This window comes from Asparagus officinalis, chromosome 4, assembly GCF_001876935.1.
Source record: "Asparagus officinalis chromosome 4, Aspof.V1, whole genome shotgun sequence".
NCBI lineage: Eukaryota > Viridiplantae > Streptophyta > Magnoliopsida > Asparagales > Asparagaceae > Asparagus > Asparagus officinalis.
Window position 1 is genome coordinate 74,185,097 of NC_033797.1, and position 21,851 is coordinate 74,206,947.

Consider the following 21,851-nt stretch of genomic DNA (forward strand, 5'->3'; position numbering starts at 1 on the left):
AGACTAAACCGGCAATGCGTGTTAGATATTGACTTATCCCTTCTTAGAATTCGGGATAAAATTCCTCATGCGTGTGAAGCACGAATTTTGGTGTTATGAATAACAACCTGCCACAATGTTGAATATGTGGGCTTTTGTTCTTTCTACGGTTAAGAACTAACCGGCAACGCGTGTTAGGCATTGACTTATCCCTGCTTAGGATTCGGGATAAAATTCTCTGTGCGTGTGAAGCACGGATTTTGGTGTTATGAATAACAACCTGTCACAATGTTAAATATGTGGGCTTTTGTTCTTTCTACGGTTAAGAACTAACCGGCAACGCGTGTTAGGCATTGACTTATCCCTGCTTAGGATTCGGGATAAAATTCTCTGTGCGTGTGAAGCACGGATTTTGGTGTTATGAATAACAACCTGTCACAATGTTAAATATGTGGGCTTTTGTTCTTTCTACGGTTAAGAACTAACCGGCAACGCGTGTTAGGCGTTGACTTATCCCTGCTTAGGATTCGGGGTAAAATTCCTCGTGCGTGTGAAGCGTGTATTTTAGCGTTATGAATAACAACTTGTCACAATGTCGAATATGTGAGCTTTTGTTCTTTTTACGGTTAAGAACTAACCGGCAACGCGTGTTAGGCATTGACTTATCCCTGCTTAGGTTCGAGATAAAATTCTCCATGCATAAAAGGTATGGATTTTTGTTGCTATGATACTGAATACGTAGATTCGGTCGTTTTTATGGAAACGAACCACCCAGCAGCACGGGTTAAGCGCTGACTTATCCGTACTTAGGCTTCGGGATAAAATACCCCAGACTGGATTCTGGTGTCTTCTTCAATCGGTGAAAGACTAAATCAGTAACACGTGTTAGGCGTAGGCTTATCTCTGTTAGGACTTGAGATAAAGTTCTCCGCACGTGTAAGACGCGGATTTTGGCGTTATTAATAACGACCCGTCACAATATCGAATATGTGGGCTTTTGTCCTTTTTTACGGTCAAAGACTAACCAGCAACGCGTATTAGGCGCCGACTTATCCCTACTTAGGCTTCGGGATAAAATTTCCCACGCGTGTAAGGCACGGATTTTGAAGTTATAATGTTGAAATATCGTGTATTCTCTTGGGGCAAAGACGAACCTAAAATGGGAGAGAAAGAATTTTATATTCTATCTCCTGAAATCGAAGATGAAGAATTTTATATTCTATCTTCAGTGCAGAAGAAACTTAAAGTGGGATCTTCACTTTGAGAATCTAAAGAGTGAAACTAGGAGTGTGATCTCCACTCCGAGAATTGAAAATATTCGGATAATCCTAACTGTCGGAAGGTTTGATTACCGAAGTAAAGGTGAATTTCTCGTTTATCAAGAGTGAATTGTGATTTTGGTCCTTACTGTAGGAAGGTTTGACCAAGCAGGAGTTTGAGGTGATCCTAACTGTAGGAATGTTTGATTACTCGATTTGAAAGTGGACCTCTCATTCGTGGAAGGAATCGAAAGGGGATTTTGGTTGTGGCCCTAACTGTAGGAAGGTTTGACCAAGTAAACAGTGGGAGTGGGAGTACAAATCACAGAGGGAGTGTTAACTTGTACCGATTACTCAATGGGGATTCTTGGTGTCAAGTGATAAGAACTTAACACGAAGGGGTTTGACAATTTGTCAAGGATTAAGACATTAAAATTCCGAGTACCATGTCCGGACTCTAACAATGAGGATGTTGAGTGCACAGATACATCGAAAGTTTAAATGGATTTAACCGAAAGGAATTTTGGTGGTCTCACCGTCAATTAGTCTGATCGGTGGGGGATTTTATGGTGGAAGACTATGAGTTGTCAACAAAAGAGTGTTCAGAAATCACAGTGGGGGTTTAGTGTTTATCACTTTGTTTGTAATGATCGGGTTATCCTTAAGATAATTACATGTAGCATTCTTTCAGGAATTTCACGTTACACGAATCATCCACCCCCAGCTTTCTTTGTGGAACTGGGTCTGACTTTGTACTCAATTACATGACCGGGTTATACTTAAGAATATTACGTATAAAAATTCTCCAGGAACTTTCCGTCAACAGTAGGAAACAGTTTAGACTCATATACCTATTGGAGTATCAAGGAACAGTTTAACCTCATATACCGGTTGGAGGATCGAGAAGCAGTTTATACTCGTATACTCTTTGGAGTGTTCATTCGGCTCAATTTAGCGTTATAACGCAAGCTTCAACCAAGGTTTGGATGCTATTCTTGAGAGCAAAACAAGCCTTGGTAGGATGAAGGATCCTTCTGTGGTACGTACAGTACTTCGGATCCGTAGTATTATCAGCTTCCTCCTGATTTGCAATAGGTGGGAGCTTGATCTTGTTATTTTCAAGGAGGGACTCGAAAATGGCCGGAACGTCTTCGTCCTTGAAAGAGTACTCTTTTTGGAGTCTCGGATCCGAAGTCTTTTGTTGTCTTTGGGGTTGTTGTTGCGATGTCTGATTAACGTCAACAACTGCTGCAGGTGCTTTTCCCTTACCACGAGAGGCAAAGTTTGAGTTTGGAGGATTAGCCGTCGGTTGGCTCCTCTCGACCTTCTTCCTTCGGAGGAAGCGTTCGGCCCGCTTTCCACGCATCTTCAACTCTTTCCAGGTGTTGGACGGTGCTACTCCCATAACCTCCAACACGTCCAAAGAGAAGTTGTTGTGACAGGTTTGGAGGATAAAGTCCTCCGTGATCGGATCTCGACAGTTCATCGCCTTATTCCGAAAGCGTTTAACGAAGTCGTCGACCGTCTCGTTGTCTTCTTATTTCTCATCTAAGAGTGTTCTGATTGACACCTCGGCATCATCATTAAAGAAGTGAGCGAGGAACAGATTCTCCAGGTCGTCCCAGCTGTTGATGCTTTCAGACTTGAGACGGCGGTACCAATTAAATACGGGCCCGCGAAGGGTGCCAACAAATGACCGAACCATTAAGGTTTCATTGCCGGAGATCATACACAAGTGGGACTTAAAGTAGATCAAATGTTGAGTGGGCGAATCCTTCCCGTCGAATGGCGTGAAGTTGATCAGGTTGAACTTCGCCGGATACGGGGTTGAATCCCACTCTCTCGGGTAAGGACACGGAATCCCGGTCTTCTTTATCTCTTGATCAGACATCAGAGCGTTAACTTTTCTCTCGAGGTCCTTCATCTTTTCTTCCTCGTCTGTATCATACTTCGGATGATTTGTGAGAGGAACAACGAGGCCACCCCCAATGTTGTTATCATTAGCGGGACCATCCCCGGTGTTGTTGTCTTCAGTGGGGCCACCCCCAGTGTTCTGGTTAACAGGAGGGTTCTCAGCATTGAGACGTCCATCCATATCTGAATCGCTACTTGCTTGGTCAGCAAGGTTACGACAGCTGGATTCACCGAACTGATTGGACAGAGCCCGAATTTGTTGGCCATGCTCTTCCCTTATCCATAGCATAGCCATTTCCATTTTAATCTTGAATGCTTCTTTCTACTTGGTTAGAGCATCCTCAAGAATTCTGGCGATTTGCTCGGTGTTGATCATGAATGTCTCGTGAGATTGTCCTAGGTTGGACACCATTTTGTCAGAAGCGACTATAGAGTTGATATCTGATGCTTCATCATCCGAGGATAATCCCCTTTGCATTCTCTGATAATCTCTCTATCTAATGGTTCCCGATCACAACCGGGTTAGACGATGCGATATAAGCGGGTCAGAGCTAGAAGGTCGAATCGACTTTCCCTTATCAGCCATATTAACTGTGACTACGGATTGTTTGGGTCCGACCGCTTCCAACTGGAGTCGAGACATCAGTTAGGCTATTCTCGAGTTAACTTTTCTTCCTAGAGAAAAGTCAGGGCTAGAATCACTTGAAACAATCAGTGACTTTCCCTTATTGACCATATTGATGGTAACTTCCGGGGATTCGTCATCTCGAACAGCCAATCGTTTCTTGCGAAAGCGCTTTGGTTTGGACTTAGCTGTTCCATTAGAGATCCTCTCGAATACCGAGACCCTTTGCGGAGCGGTCTTGGGGCAGCTACACTCTGATAATACTACCCTAATAAGTTCGGCGTACGGGCAGTGAGATTTTGTTTCTCGGGTATTTCTCTTTCGAGACTTGTTTGTACCCCCAGCCCGATAGTACAACTCGTCGGTCAGATGACCAGAGCAACCTATCGTGTGTTAGCACAACTCCCCTGGTATAACGTTATCATCGTCAGATGAATACGTTTCTTTTAAAGGATTTGCCGTCTTGTTGGCATTCTCAAGAGTCACGCGTTTAGAGTCACACATTTGTAAGCGTGAACTCTTGATGGGCTCTTTGACTTTAATTCGCCGTCCGAGGTGGTCAATTATGGGAGTTTTCTGTGTGCGACCCCCAGCTTGAATAATTGCTCGAAATTCAGTCACCCGACCCAAGCATTCTTTGACCGGGACCTTACCTCGACCCGCGTGCGAAGGACCAAGACGATCCATGATCTTCATCTTAAATTAGGACAAATCTACACTGTCATGGTGCTCTACCGGAGGTGCGAAACTCAAAGGGATCGACGAAACAGGTGCAGAACGTCTTCTGTCTTGACCCTAGCACGGGTCAGATTTGAGTGACCCGTGGGTTGGGGGGGTCGGATCCGGGTGACTCGAAGGCAGGAGGGTCGGATCTGGATGACCCGCAAGCAGGAGGGTCAGATCTGGATGACCCGCGAGCAGGAGGGTCGGATTAAAGTGACCCGCGTGCAAGAGGGTCGGATTGAAGTGACCCGCGTTTTTCGATCTCTTCGGTCGCCGTCTTGGACTTTGGCCGCTATACTTTATACAGTCTTGGTTGTTTCTTGGCTACATCCTTCTGCATCTCTTGTGCCTTTTGCACAAGAATTCGAGCGTGCGCAAGTGCGCGGCGCTTCTGGATTCGCTCCTCCAGAGTTGAATGAATCCTTTTGACTTGGATCCATTCACTTGTTGATGATTTGGAGGAGGTGGCGTTTGCTCGATGTTGGGTCGCTTGATGCTCCTTGAATTTTAGATCCGCCTCGTAGCGGATCCCGTCTATCAGCTCTGAAGCCTTAACAAGCTGACGCGCGAGGCGTTAACGTCGCCTTTGACGTGCCCTCTTCGATAGGATTGGCGCGCCTTCAGTACTCAACTCCTTGATCGAGGAGGAGTTTAGATCTGCAGATCTGGACTAGTTGGAGGCCGGAAAGACGTTGCAAGGTGTAGCTACCGCAGCAACAGGGGCGTTGATCTTCCTACGCTTGCGAGAAGCGGAGGATCTTGAGGAGGAGGTCGAGAGGTATTCTTCGTACTTCTGTTGGTCGAACTCGTATTCGATAACTTCTTCAACCGAGATGCAGATCCAAGGTTACGATACGACAGCTTCGGCAACGAAGCTGTTGGCTCCCACTGTGGTCGCCAATTTGTTTGCATCGAAAGTTGATTTATTCATTGCGGTATTCATTATAACTTTAGTCGTTATAATAAAAACGAAAAAAGATAGTCTTTTTTTAAGACTCTTACACAATGAAAACAAAATTACAACTCTCGTCAAAACAAACGCAGGGAGATCGTTTATCGGTCTTCTACTTGTACAGGATCTTTGCCTGTCCTGGGGATTTTGATATTCGTGGACCGCCTTAGATCTGAATTCGGTTGATAAAAAATTAGGCAGAGCTTCGTCTTCACCGAAGGAGTATATGATTGAAGCGCTAAAATCGACCAAGCGAAATCAGTAGCTCTTCTCGAGATTAAGACAAAGCCTAATCTCAAGGAACGGACGTACGTGCTTCAGATCCTTCGAATAGCTCATTCTTTATGCTGGAATTTACTGGGATCTCGCTAACTCTTGCTGAAATTCGTGACTCTTAGCTCTGGAGTTCGACAGCACCTCCTCGTCTTGATAATAAATCGCCCCAGCTGAAAGGAGGCCCTAGACTTGTATTTATTAGGCTTCGGATGCGGGTATGTGGATGAGAATGATTAATTTGGCCTTATCTTCAGTCAATAACGGCCTAACCATGTTAGTAGATGATATCTAGGCAGTTAAGAACCCTTGGAAAAGATAAATCCAGAAAGAACCGTTCAAAACCGTTGAAAACACGTCCGGAGGTCGAAACAGCGCGGGGAGGGGGGGCACAATCCGGCCCGCGCTTGCGTGGGGCGGCACAATTCGACCCACGGCTTATGCGGGTCGGACGCATTCGACCCGTGCTTGCGCGGTCGGACACATGACCGATCCGTGCCGTGCCGCTGGTTGGGATTGATCCAACTCGCGTGGCACGGCGTCGCGATTCTGTCCGACCACGCAGGCGCGGCTTAGATTCGTCCGACCCGCGCGAGCGCGGGGTTTTGATCTTTGGTGTTTTTGGATCCTCCGGGACTTGTATTGCGCATTTCGTCATTCCATTGACTTATACGCTTCGCGCGTGTTGACTTATACGCTTCGCGCGTGTTGACCGATGCGCACTAGTTGATTGATACACGCGAGCTGATTGACGCGTCTGTGTTGACCGATACGCGTGAGCTGATTGACACGTGCGAGCAGATTGGCGCGCGTTCGGACAATTGGAGCTGATTGACGCACGTGAGCTGACTGTTGGGCGCGCGTTGATTGATGTGCGTGAGTTGATTAACGAGCACGAGCCGATTGGCATGCGCATGCTAATCAATGCGCGCGAGTTGATACTGAGTGGCGTGCTCATGTTGATTGGCGTGCACGTGTTGACTGACGTGCGTGAGATGATCGACGAGCGCGTGTTGATTGGCATGGGCGTGTTGACCGACGCGCGTGAGCTGATTGGTACGCATGAACTGATTGATACGCGCATGTTGATTGGCGCGCGCGAGCTGATTGGCACGCGCGAATTGATTGATGCGTGCATGTTGATTAACACGCGCGAATTGATTGACGAGCGTGCGGGCAACTCGGTTCGCCATTTTGCTTCATGCGCTTGTCGGCGTCAGATAATCCTCTTAGACTTGGATAGCGACGTTCGTTGTCTTCTCTCTGTCTCGAGCTGTGTGCGGACACCTATAGGCATTTTTAGACGCCTACAGACCCAAATATGTCAAAACTCTAGAACCAGAACCTATGCTCGACAACCAACGTCGATCCTCCTCCAGAAAGGAACGACCCATCGAAACTTTCATCTCATCTCGTCGCCCCAAAGTCTCCACATTAATGAAGTGTTTCAAGTTGTCATAAGCTTGGCACAAACGCAAGAAAGGACCTAATAATGAGATTTGGATAAGCGCCGGTCTACGACGGGGTATGTGTTCACTTTGATCAGTGCGCCGGTGTGTTGAAGATGCACCTTACAGTCGACGGTGGCTTTGTCTACGACGGAGGCAGAGTATATGGCAGTTACAGAGGCTGTGAAGGAGGCTATTTGGCTTCGAGAACTTTTAGAATAACTTGGTATATCGCAGCGATCCGTCACTATTCATTGTGATAGCATGAGTGCTATATATTTGGCGAAGAATCAGGTTTTTCATGCGAGGACGAAGCACATTGACGTTCGTTATCACTTCGTTCGGGATGTTCTTGAAGATGGCGATATGGAGATTGTGAAGGTCCACACGAAGGATAATCCGGTGGATATGCTCACAAAGGTGGTTCCGAGCAACAAGTTTGATCATTACAGAAACTTGTTGAATATTTATGATTGTTGAGGCCGTTGGCGGCCATTTGGATGAACTACGGGCGGCTTGATCCCTTGGGAGAGGGGGTACGTAGGCAACCATGGTGGTGCAGCCGTATTTGGAGAGACGACACATTGATGCTCTTGGTTTGGTGTCGGCTCAGTTTTGGCAAAATTCGCCGAGGTGGAGAATTGTGGAGAAATCAGAAAAACCAGATTTTCTGGTATAAGTCGACTCATGCACAAGGCTAAGTCGACTTATGGTAAGTCGACTTGTCAGTGTGCACAAGTCGACTTACGATCTGCACTGGAGTTGTGTTTTTTTTCTCTCTGCCAAGTCGACTTATCAAGCCTGATAAATCGACTTATGAAGTGGTCTCCAGTTGCTGTTTTTCTCTCTGCCAAGTCGACTTATGGTGACTGTTAAGTCGACTTATGACGGGTATTTTGCATAATCAGGTTTCCTGTTTGCAGTCTGATTGGGTTTTTGTTTTGATATAAATAGGGAAACGATTTGTTAGGGTTTTTTAATCAGAGATTGAGGAATCTTTTAAACATTGTGAGAGGGAGATATTGTGAGCAAGGTGAGATCTTTGGTTGAGGGTTAGTTTGAGGGAATTTGTGTGATTGTAATCCTCTGTACTCTCCTTGAATTAGTGAAATCTCCCCATCCTCTCCCCGTGGACGTAGGCATTGCCGAACCACGTATATCTCTGTGTTTGGTTTGATTTGTCATAATTGGCTTGGTTTGTGCAAGTGTTTGGCTTTCTTCTTCCGTGATCTCAAGTTCGTTGTGAGAGAGTGCAACGCTTCCGCATAGGCGCGCGACAAGTGGTATCAGAGCTCAGATTTCAGATCTGGGGTTTTGGATTAGGTGGAGGAAGATTCAGTTGGAAGCTTGGTTCTTGGAGTTCTAGGCTTTGATGGAGTTAGGGTTTGAAGTTACCGTTGAAGATCTCGCTTTCCTCGTGTGGTTAGGAGTTCTATTTGGAATCCAATCTAGGATTCAGTTGGGTAATTTCTTATTCTTTTCAAAGTTTGGATCTTTCTCTACAATTTGGAATTTGTGATTATGGGTGAAGAAATTGGTGAAAGCAGCAAGATGACAGGCACAGTTCAAGTGGGTTTTCAGAACACTAAGATTAGTGTAGTGAAATATGATGGCAAGATCAATTTTGGTTTGTGGATGAGCGACGTACATGATGCGTTCAATGCTCAAAATCTGGAGGAGACCATCAGGGTCGATGTGAGGCCACCTAAATATGAAGAGGCGATATGGGAAAAGATGAATCGAAATGCTTGCGGGGTGATCAGGTCCTGTTTAGAACAGGAACTAAAATATAATGTGACTGGGGTGACGTCTGCAATAAAGATGTGGGAGATTCTTAACAACAAGTATCTCACGAAGAGTGTTGATAACAGGTTGCACTTGCTGCGAAGATTATTCAGATTTTAGATGTCAAGAGGCACCTCGCTTGCGGCTCATGTGAACAACTACACTAAGTTATTGTCGGACTTGGCGAACGTGGATGAGAAGATCACAGATGAGTACAAGGCTATTATTCTTTTGGGCTCCTTACCGGATGAGGAGTATGATACCTTCGTGCTTACGTTGCTGAACGGGAGATCTTCTATCACTTATAGTGAAGTGACTAACGCATTGACGAACTATGATTTGAGGAGGAAGGATAAGGAGACTTCCTGCGCTAGTACTTCAGGAGAGGCCTTGTCGACGAGAGGTAGAAGCTCATATCAGAAAGGTGGAAATAGAGGGAGGTCAAAGTCAAGAGGTCGTCACCAGCTTGGAAAGAACTAATGTGCATTCTGCAAGGAGCAGGGACATTGGAAGAGAGACTGCCCGAAAGTCAAAGAAAAGGAGAATAGAAAGAATAAGGGCCCGAAGGCCAATGAGGTGAATGTTGCGAAAGGCGATGATTCCGATGATTCGAGCTTTTCTCTTTTGATTACTCTGGAGGTGAACCATTTGGATGCATCGGAATGGATGCTTGATTCTGGCGCTACTTATCATGTGACTCCTAGGCGAGATTGGTTTTCATCATTTGAGAGACTCGACGGGGGTGTTGTTGTCATGAGAAATGATCAATCGTGTGACGTTTGTGGGATAGGTACTGTGAGGATTCGGATGCACGATAGAGTAGTCCGTGAGTTGAAGGAGGTGAGATTCGTTCCTCAACTTAAGAAGAATCTTATCTCAGTTGGGACTTTGGAGACGAAGGGATTCAGGGTGACCTTTGAGGATGCTGTAGCGAAGGTTACTAAGGGATCTTTGGTGGTGATGAAGGGAGTCCGCAGTCATAATTTATACTATCTGAAGGGGAGCACCGAGATTGGCTAGGTTGCTTCGGCTATTTCAGAGGCGAACATGAGCAGACTTTGGCATTACAGGTTAGGGCACATAGGTGAGAAGTCACTGCAGGCTTTGTGCAAGCAGGGGCTATTGAAGGGAGCCAAGAGTGGGAAGATTGAGTTCTGTGAGCACTGTGTTCTTGGCAAGAAGACGAAGGTGACGTTCGGGACAGCCATTCATAGGACGAGGGGCATCTTGGACTACGTGCACACAGATGTTTGGGTTCCCACCAAGACGGCATCACTTGGTGGTCGACATTGGTTCGTCACATTTATTGATGACTATTCTAGGCGATGTTGGGTGTACACCATGAAGCATAAGAGTGAAGTCCTAGATTTGTTTGTGGAGTGGAAGAAGAGATTGAAACTACAGACTGGGAGAAAGATCAAGACGTTGCGATCCGACAACGGCGGCGAGTATACTTCAGACCCCTTTCAGCAGCTATGTCGAGACGAGGGCATAGAGAGGCACTTCACAGTTAGTCATATACCGCAGCAGAATGGGGTGGCGGAGAGGTTAAATCGATCTTTATTGGAGAAGATTCGATGTTTATTAGCGCATAGTGGTTTGGAGAAGATCTTTTGGGCTGAGACACTTTCTTATGCGAGCCACCTCATTAATAGGCTGCCTTCATCTGCGATTAAGGGGAAGACCCCTATGGAGATGTGGTCGGGAGAGACAGCACATGACTATGACCAGCTTAAGGTATTTGGTTGCCCTGCATATTATCATGTTAGAACTGATAAGTTGGAACCTCGAGCTAGGAAGGCCATATTTGTAGGATTCAAGCGTGGTGTCAAGGGATACAAGTTTTGGGATCCAGTTGATAAAAAGATTGTGCTGAGTAGGGACGTCACATTCGATGAGGCTTCTATCTTGAAGCTTCCCAACTCTCATCAGGTGGAGAGCGACCCGACAGAGGAGATTTCGCAGGTGGTGGAGTTTGATGCAGCTCCACAGAGTCCAGATAGTGTAGTATCCATTAGAGTGCCGACTGAGGTGACGCCAGGCGAGCACGATGGTGATGCGGAGGATACGGGTACTCATGAGCAGGATCAGGGACCGACGGCTCAGGTTCAGGATTCTATTGCGGTACGGAGACAGAGGAGAGACATACGGGTGCCAGCACGGTATGCCGACACAGTTGCATATGCACTTCCGGTGGAGAGTATCGATGAGATGGTGCTGATTCGTGGCAGGAGGCTATGCAAGAGGAGATGGAGTCTCTTCACAAGAATGATACATGGGAGCTTGTTGAGCTTCCAAAGGGGCGGAAGGCGATTGGGTGCAAGTGGGTGTACACGAAGAAGAAGGGCATTGAGGGCACTCCAGTGAGGTTAAAAGCTAGGTTGGTTGCGAAGGGCTATGCACAGGAGGAAGGTATTGATTACAATGAGGTTTTCTCTCCGGTGGTGAAGCACTCTTCGATTCGGATTCTGCTAGCTTTGGTGGCACAGTATGGATTAGAGTTAGATCAGTTGGATGTGAAGACCGCATTTCTTTATGGTGATCTTGATGAAGAAATATATATGACTCAGCCATTGGGATTCCGAGCTGCAGGGAAAGATAAGTTGGTTTGCAGGCTAAAGAAATCGCTATACGGTTTGAAGCAGTCTCCTCGACAGTGGTATAGGCGATTTGATGGTTTTATGCTTGGTCATTCGTACACTCGGAGCCAGTTTGATCCTTGCGTGTATTTTCGCAAGTTGAGAGGAGGTGCGTACATTTATTTGTTGCTTTATGTCGATGACATGTTGGTTGCTTCTAGTTCCAGGTCAGCTATAGATGAGTTGAAAGTTCAGCTTTCGAATGAGTTTGAGATGAAGGACTTGGGCGAGGCGAAGCGCATTTTAGGGATGGAGATCGGCAGAGACAAGAAGAAGGGCAGAATTTGTTTGACACAGGTGGCTTATTTGAAGAAGGTTCTACAGCGATTCCATGTTAGCATGGATACGAAGCCAGTTAGTGTACCGTTGGGAGCCCATTTGAAGCTTTCAGCTGACCTTTCACCGAAGTCAGTTGAAGACCGTGAGTTGATGTCGAAGACTCCATATGCGAGCGCAGTTGGGAGCTTGATGTACGCGATGGTATGTACGAGGCCGGATTTGTCACAGGCGGTGAGCATTGTGTCGAGATACATGCACGATCTAGGAGTGGGCCATTGGGATGCCGTGAGATGGATTTTGAGGTATATTCTAGGTACGCTCAATGTTGGTTTGGTTTATGAGCGGGACACTACATGTAGGCAGCTATGCATTGGCTATGTTGATTCGGATTATGTCGGGGATTTGGATAAGCGCCGGTCTACGACGGGGTATGTGTTCACTTTGACCCGTGTGCCGGTGTGTTGGAGATGCACCTTACAGTCGACGGTGGCTTTGTCTACGACGGAGGCAGAGTATATGGCAGTTACAGAGGCTGTGAAGGAGGCTATTTGGCTTCGAGGACTTTTAGAAGAACTTGGTATATCGCAGTGATCCGTCACTATTCATTATGATAGCATGAGTGCTATATATTTGGTGAAGAATCAGGTTTTTCATGCGAGGACGAAGCACATTGACGTTCGTTATCACTTCGTTCGGGATGTTCTTGAAGATGGCGATGTGGAGATTGTGAAGGTCCACACGAAGGATAATCCGACGGATATGCTCACAAAGGTGGTTCCGAGCAACAAGTTTGATCATTGCAGAAACTTGTTGAATATTTGTGATTGTTGAGGCCGTTGGCGGCCATTTGGATGAACTACGGGCGGCTTGATCCCTTGGAAGAGGGGGTACGTAGGCAACCATGGTGGTGCAGCCGTATTTGGAGAGACGACACATTGATGCTCTTGGTTTGGTGTCGGCTCAGTTTTGGAAAAATTCGCCGAGGTGGAGAATTGTGGAGAAATAAAAAAAACCAGATTTTCTGGCATAAGTCGACTCATGCACAAGGCTAAGTCGACTTATGGTAAGTCGACTTGTCAGTGTGCACATGTCGACTTACGATCTGCACTGGAGTTGTGTTTTTTTTCTCTCTGCCAAGTCGACTTATCAAGCCTGATAAGTCGACTTATGAAGTGGTCTCCAGTTGCTGTTTTTCTCTCTGCCAAGTCGACTTATGGTGACTGTTAAGTCGACTTACGACGGGTATTTTGCATAATCAGGTTTCCTGTTTACAGTCTGATTGGGTTTTTCTTTTGATATAAATAGGGAAACGATTTGTTAGGGTTTTTTAATCAGAGATTGAGGAATCTTTTAAACATTGTGAGAGGGAGATATTGTGAGCAAGGTGAGATCTTTGGTTGAGGGTTAGTTTGAGGGAATTTGTGTGATTGTAATCCTCTGTACTCTCCTTGAATTAGAGAAATCTCCCTATCCTCTCCCCGTGGACGTAGGCAAGTTGCCGAATCACGTATATCTCTGTGTTTGGTTTGATTTGTCGTAATTGGCTTGGTTTGTGCAAGTGTTTGGCTTTCTTCTTCCGTGATCTCAAGTTCGTTGTGAGAGCGTGCAACGCTTCCACATAGGCGCGCGACAGGATGTCCCCTTCTTCAATTGAAAGCGATAAAGCCTCATCTTCAAATACAAGCGGTTTTTGACGCTCTTTGTCAAGTACTTGCTCTGTAGGACTTCCCAAATCTTCTTAGCTGAAATCTCATTCATTACATTATATTTTAGATCTTGAGTGAGACAAGACCTAATCACACCACACGCTGTCCGATTCATCTTTTTCCAAACCTTCTCATCAATGTCGTTCGGTTTCCCGTCCAACTCTAACGTATCTTCCAAATTCTGCGCATTGAGCGCATCCAAGATTTTGTATCGCCAAAGTCCAAAATTGTTAGTGCCATTGAACGTCCCTACGTCAATCTTCATCGAGTGGATACGCAAACTTTGAACAGTCTTCACACCTGAAGAACCACCCTCAACTCTCTCTTTCTCGGTCATAATCCTCAACACACTAACAACCAATGCGGAAACAAATGAAGAATAGATCCAAATCTGAGAAAAGAAAGAAGCTTTACCAAAAAGATCCCACCTTTCTCACCAACTGAAACCCTAGATGAGCTTCCCAAATCGATCTACTCCTCCAAATAGCCCAAGCATAGCCCGAGCTCTGATACCAATTGTTGATGAAAACCCCTAATTGTTGTTGAAAACCGTGTCGAGGAACCAAACCAATTACCGATCAACGAGGGCCAAAACCAACCAATATCAATACACAAATAAAACACTAATTTTAACGTGGTTCAGCAATTGCCTACATCCCCGGAGCAAGAAGGGGATGGGGTTTTCACTAATAGAGAAGAAGATTACAACTTGAGATTACAAATCACTCGAAGGAACAAACTAATCTCACCAACAAAGCTCTTAATCTCTCCAAATAAACTCTAATCAAATAGCTCAGAAAATACCTCTTTTCTGTGCTCCAAATATCCCAAACTCTTGCCTTAAGAAACCCTAGAATGTGTATTAATATTTATACAAACACCAAAACCAAATGAGAACAAGAAAATAATTTCCGGCCTGACCCGTTACGCGGCCGCCCGCCACGGTCGACCGCGACCAACGACAGAGCCTAAAATCACTTACAAGGTCTGGCGGTCGACCGCACCAAATCCAAACTCCTCCCAGAGTCTGTGCACGTTCGCGATCGACCGGCCTTGCATCGCGGTTGACCGCACAGCTACCAAACAGTTCCCCTGTGCTTCCAAAACCTGTTCTTCACCAAATTTCTCGCGGTTTCTTCATTTAGGTATTGCACCCCCCCCCCCCCTAAACAAAAAAAAGCCCTCTCTTTAATTGTGGGGTTCTCAGAAACCTCATTTAACTTAACATTTTTACAAAAATCCCCTCAAAATCATGAATCACAATTTTCACTAGCAAAAAAATCCTAGCATAAAATTTGGAAAAAAATTTCCCTAAAAATTTTAAACTTCCCTCATATTTATTTCTAAGAGGGATACGAAGTAAGTATCTAACCATTATGCCAAAACTCTATAAATTAAGTACCCTTTTTGCAAGCCGCAACTGATATGGGAGGCTTAACGAACAATTTCATGGAGGAGCCGGTCAATCACAAGCTAAATACAGACGCATATGTATTATTAAGTTCCGAAAAGGAACAATCATATCTTCTAACCTAAAAGGTAAATTCTGACATAGTATATATGTATATCACCTATCTCAGCAAGACAGAGCCCACCGGATTGTCAGATTTTTAAAATCTAATTAGTAATACGTAGTTTTAACTAAAATTCGAAAATAATCAGCTTTGAGTCTATTATTAGTAATAAAGTTAGAGTCAATTTAGATTAGGAAACAAAATCAAATTTGATTCAATTTGGATTGATTTGTTTCTTTTGTTATAGAGAGTATTTTAGGTAGTTTTAAATTATTTCTTTTTTTAGGAATTCTATTTTTATTAGGAGTAGACTTTGTTTTTCTATTTAATAAGAAGGATAGTAAACCTTATGGTATTAGATAACTTTTCATCAATAAAAATTCCTCTTATTATATTCTCTTAGTGGAATTAAAGTTCTTTGGGAATTTGAAGTTCTTCGGGGATTCAAAGGTCGTGCTTTGTGGGTTTAAAGAACAACCCTTGGTGGATTTCAAGGTTTGTTACTTCGGCGCTACGTTGATTTGTATCAAAGCCCTATTTTCAATCTAATTGTAGGTGATGAAGCCTCTATTACCCGAACTCAGATTAAGACTCATTTAGACTGACGTTTGTTGGCAATGGAGTGCCTGAACCTGAGCAGAGTTTGAGATCATGTTAATGGTCACCAAAGACGTGCTAGAACTCTACAAGAAGAATTTAACAGCAATCAATAAAAATAACATCTCTCACCCAAATCATGATCATCAAGACTACTCAAGATAGGTATATATGATACTAAAAATATGAGGGTTGATTTATCGACTTTCAACGGGAGACTCGGTGTAGACGATTTTTTTATTAGATTGATGAGTTGGAGAGATTTTCTGGATACTTGGGAATTTTAGAAGATTAGAAGGTAAAATGAGTAGCCTATCGACCTAAGGGTAAAGCATTTTTTTGGTGACAATCATTATACGAGGACCGAGCATGTCATTAGAAGCGAAAAATCCGATCATGAGCGAAGATGACAGAATTGATGAAAGCTCAGGTTTTCTTCCAACATATTATTATGTGCTCAATCAATATCTGAGTTCATACTCTAACTATGATCATGCAGTGGTTAAGCAAGCCCAATTTGTCACTAAGCAAGATCCTGGAATTGTGAAGAGCATTAAAGAAGAAACAAAGAAAGAAGAAATATCTCAAAAGCACAATATCTTTCTGCACGAGATGTACCGTAATGCAAAAGATTTATAATGTTATCATTGACATCTGCAGTAGTGAGAATCTTATCTCTCAGTATATGGCGAATAAGTTAGGCTTGAAGATAGAGAAACACACACCTTCCTACAAGATCGACTAGATTCACATTGGCAATGATGTGCAGAATGATGAGATATATCGAGTATCTTTTTCTATCAGCTGTAACTATGTCGATGAGGTGTTGTGTGATGTGGTCGAGATAGATACTTGTCATATGCTTTTAGGTAGACCATGATAGTTTGATATTGGTGTCACCATAGGAGCAGAGTCAATGCTTATATCTTCAAAAAAAGATGGATGTCGAATTGCACTCATGCCTATTACAGAAAGGGAGCCACTATGATAAAGACTACTGATAAGAATTTTTTTTTTTGGTAGTAGACAATAAATCTTTCACATTGAAGCTACCTGAAGAGGGTTACGCATTGGTTGTAAGTAGGAAAGAAGAACCTGCCCATATCGAGATTCCTCCTGAGGTGCAAACCTCTTTTGTAATTGAGATTATTGATGTTGATAGTAATATGTGACTGAAGATGGGCATTATACATGAAATTTCTAAAGCTATTGTAAGTGATATTACATTTGCTAATGTTGTTGCAACAAAAGATAAGGATAGAATTGAGAGTGAGATGATTGATGTTATGTGTAACTTTCTCAATGTGAGGCCCAGAACAAAGGAGATAGAGTGTGAGAAAAATTCTTCTCTTGAAACAAAGAATGACAATAATTTTGGCAAGATTGAGATGAAACTTTAGACACAAGAATATAAAAGCAACAAGGAAAGGATTTGGAGGAGTTTTTCAAGTCATATGTATATTCACATGCCATTAATCACATAAACATTATATGGGAAATATTTATTCAAAAGTTTGATTCAGAAGAACTTTTAACCGAGGACGTAAAATAACATATGGAGAAAACCAATGCTAAGTACAAGGTGGATGTTGATCAATGCAAGAGCAGAAAAATATTTATCGATGAAGCTACTATTCAAGAAAATATAAGCTCGAGCTCAAGCTTCTTTCAACAAGGGGAGAGTGATGTGGGATATTTAATGGACAATTTCATGGAGGAGTCGGTAAATCACGAGCTAAATGCAGATATATACATATTATTGACTTCCATAAAGTAACGATCATATCTCTCAACCCAAAAGCTGAATTTTAACATATTATATATGTAAATCACCTATCTCGATGAGACAGAGCCAATTGAATTGTTAGATTTGTAAAATCTCATCAATAATACCTAATTTTTGCTGAAATCTGAAAATAATCAGCTTTGAGTTTAGTTTTAGTAATAAAGTTAGAGTCAATTTAAATTAGGAAATAAAATTAAATTGGATTCAATCTGGACTAATTTGTTTCCTTTATTATAGAGGGTTTCTTTAGACAGTCTTAAATTATTTCTTTCTTTTATGGCCTGTTTGGATGGAGGGTAGAGAGGGAGAGGGAAAAAATGTAATTTTAAGTTTTTTTGTTAGTTGTATTTAGGAGTGTAGAGGAGGGGAATGAGGAAAAATTTGTGTCAAAATGTTACACTCCAAATTGGGGGGTAATGAAGGGGAAAGGAAAGAAGGGGAATTTTTTCTCATTCCTTCCTCTTCCTTCCCTTCCCTTCCCCAAGTGAACTCCCAAACATACCATTAGGAATTCTATTTTTATTAGGAGTAGGCTTTGTGTTCTATTTAAGAAGAAGTATTGTAAACCTCATGGTATTAGATAACTTTTCATCAATAAAAATTCCACTTTATTATATTGTCTTCATGGATTCGAAGATCATTCTTTACGGATTCAAAGAACAACCCTTGATAGATTCCGAGATTTATTTCTTCTGCACTGCGTTAGAAACCTGAATTCACATAGTTGCGTCAATTTTTAGAAAATCCGTATTAAATTTGTGGTGAGAGTGATTTGAAGTTGGATTGCTCTGGTAATACATAACTATTATACCAAAATTCTGAAGTTATAATGGGGATGAGGATTATATTTTTATATTCTAATAGGGAGACTCAAGTTCCCTTGTATTTAGGGTAACATGATTGAACTTCACTCTCTGTATTCCTCTTAGAAATAAGAAGAAAAAGAAAAAAATCACAATTTTTTCTTTAATACTTTTACTCACTTTCCAATTTCTTGGTATTTCTATATATAACAATTTTCTGATTACATTTATTATTGAAAAAACTTTCTCAATCTATGTATCTTTATTGAAAGGGGAAAAAGAGTTGTCAAAGAAATTTAAGGATTCTTGCAATTAGGACAAATAATGTTAAACATAAGCTGGAAAAATTAAAAAGGATGAGAAAGGACAAGAATAAAATTTTGCAAGATGTTTAATTAATCTTTTCTGCAACAAAAAGCAAAAAAAAAACACCAATATAACTCAAATGCTCTTTTTCACAAAAAATAAATAAATAAATAAATAAGATTAGCACAATGCTCTTTTTCCATTAGTTCACTTGGCTCCTTCTTATTACCATATAACTTCCACCACAATTAATTATTCGTTTTACAGAAAATATTACGAACATAAGAACCATTTAAATTTGTTCCCCATACTTAATTACACTCCATAACCAATGAAGAAGCTATACATAGAGATCACTAATCAACAAATTTGGTTAGTTAATTAACTATTTTAACCGACCAAAGAAACTTCCTAGTATATTTCCTCAGGGATGCTCTGAAGCGCTGGCCTCCACCTGCTGCTGCAAAGTTTGTCCTCAAACTCAACTTTCTTGATCTGCTTCTTCTTCAAAACATGCAGCAACTGCTCCAGTGCCGCCACCGTCGGTCGATATTTATTGCTTTGTTCATGTTCCATTGAGGTCAACATCTGCTTCAACTCTTTCTTACTTACGACGAATTTCAACTGAAATCCATTATGGTCATTGTCGTTGGAATTGATCCTTCTGTCCCGAGCCTCTGCTATCGCTTGTATTGCCGCTGTCGCCGTGCTTGGATTCTTGAGATTGGAACATCTCGTCAGTGATCGACGATCTTTCCTGATAACTGAGCTGTTTTCAATCAACATAGCCATCAGGATCCGGAGCTTTTTTATCTTCTTCCTCTCTCTCTCTCTCTCTCTCTCTCTCTCTCTCTCTCTCTCTCTCTCTCTCTTTTTTCTTTTCTTTTCTTGTTTCCTTTCTTTTTTTTTCCCTCCAAATGACTCGTTGATTGATAAACTTGTGCATGAGCCTTGCAGCTTGAGCAGATGGGTAATAAATAGTGTCCTGAACGAACGTGACAGCTAATGGATCAATAATTGTTATCGGGTTATGATATATGATGATGATGGGAAGAATCGTAGTAATAGGAAATGTTTAAATTTGATTTATTTTACTCTATGAAAGGCAAGTATGAATGCGGAGCTTTAAGAGTAGGATGGGTCCCATGTCACATGGTTCTCCATAGATTGCTTGAAAGTAATAGAAAGCATATGCATCTTTGGGGTGGTCTAGGCCTCAAAAGTCTGATCAACCTGTTCTTTACAGTTTATTCAATAATTTAGTTAGATGCAAGTAATCTAATAGATTAATAGTCTACAAGATTAAAATAGAAACAGAAGAACAACTGAAGCAGGTGATACACTATTTACAAGGATCTATTGACAATTATGTGGACTCTCATGCATGTTGGTAAATACTGTGCAGCAGAAAGATTAACTTCAAGAAAGTATCACAAATTTGGAATGCTTTTCAAAAACTAACATTGTTCTTCATGATAATTATTTGAAAGATCAAGCTAAATTTCAAAAAAAAAAATGCATAAGTTTTTGTTATAGTTGTGTAAAATAAAAATATGTTATTAATAAAGTTACAATCGAGAAAGATGCAATTAAAAGAGTCATCAAATGGAGAAAGTATCTATTAGCTGTTAGTGCAGTCAGTATTGTCTAACAGGAATTTTGATACACATCACTATAGTTGTTAGAGTGGTCAATATTGTCTATTGGTTCAGTTGTTATAAGTGTATTTACTGCCCAATTATCATTGATAGAATCGTATGATTGCTAATAGTTGTTTCAAGTAGGACCCTGAGGAAATACCCATCAAATCATGAAAAAATTCTCTAGTTTTTTTTTAAGATAAGAGAAAGAGCAAAAAAAATATTATAAATTAAAAATATTTTTTTTACCAATTGGGGTTTCGTTGTAATTGAATGAGTTGATTTATAAAAGAGTATTTCAATAATTTTACACTTTGAAATAACATTAGGAGGGCTTGGTGAGTAAAATATGAGAGATTTTTTTTTGGGTGGGGTGGGGTGGGGGTGGGGGTGGGGGGTTGGGGGTGCGGTTGTGAGACACCTTATAGTTGAGGAGGTTTTCTCTAATTTTTAAAGTTGAGTGGGCTTATAAATGCCTAAATATTTTTTCCTCTAAGGCATCCACCATAGTTGAGGGGGTTCTTCTAAACTAACCTTAAGATCATATATGCAAAAATATATCTGTCTCAAACTATATTTAAACTTGATGAATTACTTTTCCTCTCAAAATATTATTGATGAATTTGTAATTTTTTATTGTTTATTAATTTGATATAATGCTTTTACTGATTTTTATATACAGAGGTTATTGGTTCACTAGTGTCTCTCTTTAAAATACTAGTTGGATTACACGTGCAATGCACGTGGTAAATTATTTTATTTATTATTTTATTTATTATTTTATTATTGATTCATTTTATTAAGATTTATTTACATTAAACCATGTATCAAACATATGGATAGAATTTAAAAATTAAAAAGGATTAAATAGATTGTTTGCGTCCTTAACAATAAAAAACAATGAATAATTTTATTAAAAAATTTTATTTGATATACACCATTGAGTTTCAATCAACCATCTTATAAGAATGAAATTCAGATGTAGCATAGGTCCACTGAAGCTGACTTATCACTGGCTAATAGCAATGACATATAGAACTATTGACTCATCAAAGCTTCTTTTGAATCATTTGCTACTTGAGTTTTTAGTAAGCTGCATGCATTTTCGGCTTGTCCTGATGCATGGTGACGAGAAGGCTCTGTTAAGCAACCAATTGTTCTCCCTTTTTTACTACCTAAATGAAAGTTTTCAAGTACGAAATTTAGTAATTGCTAATCTGGAAAATATTTTTTGGCAATAGTTAATAAAATGAAGATATTATAAACACAGTTTATCTATATTAGGTCAATGAACAAATGATTTTGTTAATGAAACACAATAAATGAGTGGCATAGAAGCATTTGGTTTGAAAATAGATAAAATTTGTTGGAGTTGTAACTTAAAACTTGGGTTTGTAGAGGAAAAGAGGAAACGTTTAGTCTCACATTAGAAAAGAGATGGGAAGATAGGTTCTTTATAAGCCTTTCCTTTCTCTCCTATGCCTAGAAGAAAATAAATGTTATACTCCACACCACACACGCACGCGCCGGCCGGGCCGGGATCGGGGTCGGGTGGCGCGCGCACACGACCTACGGACACGAATGCAGCTCCGGATTGAAGGGCTCTTGATCTGCTACATTTTG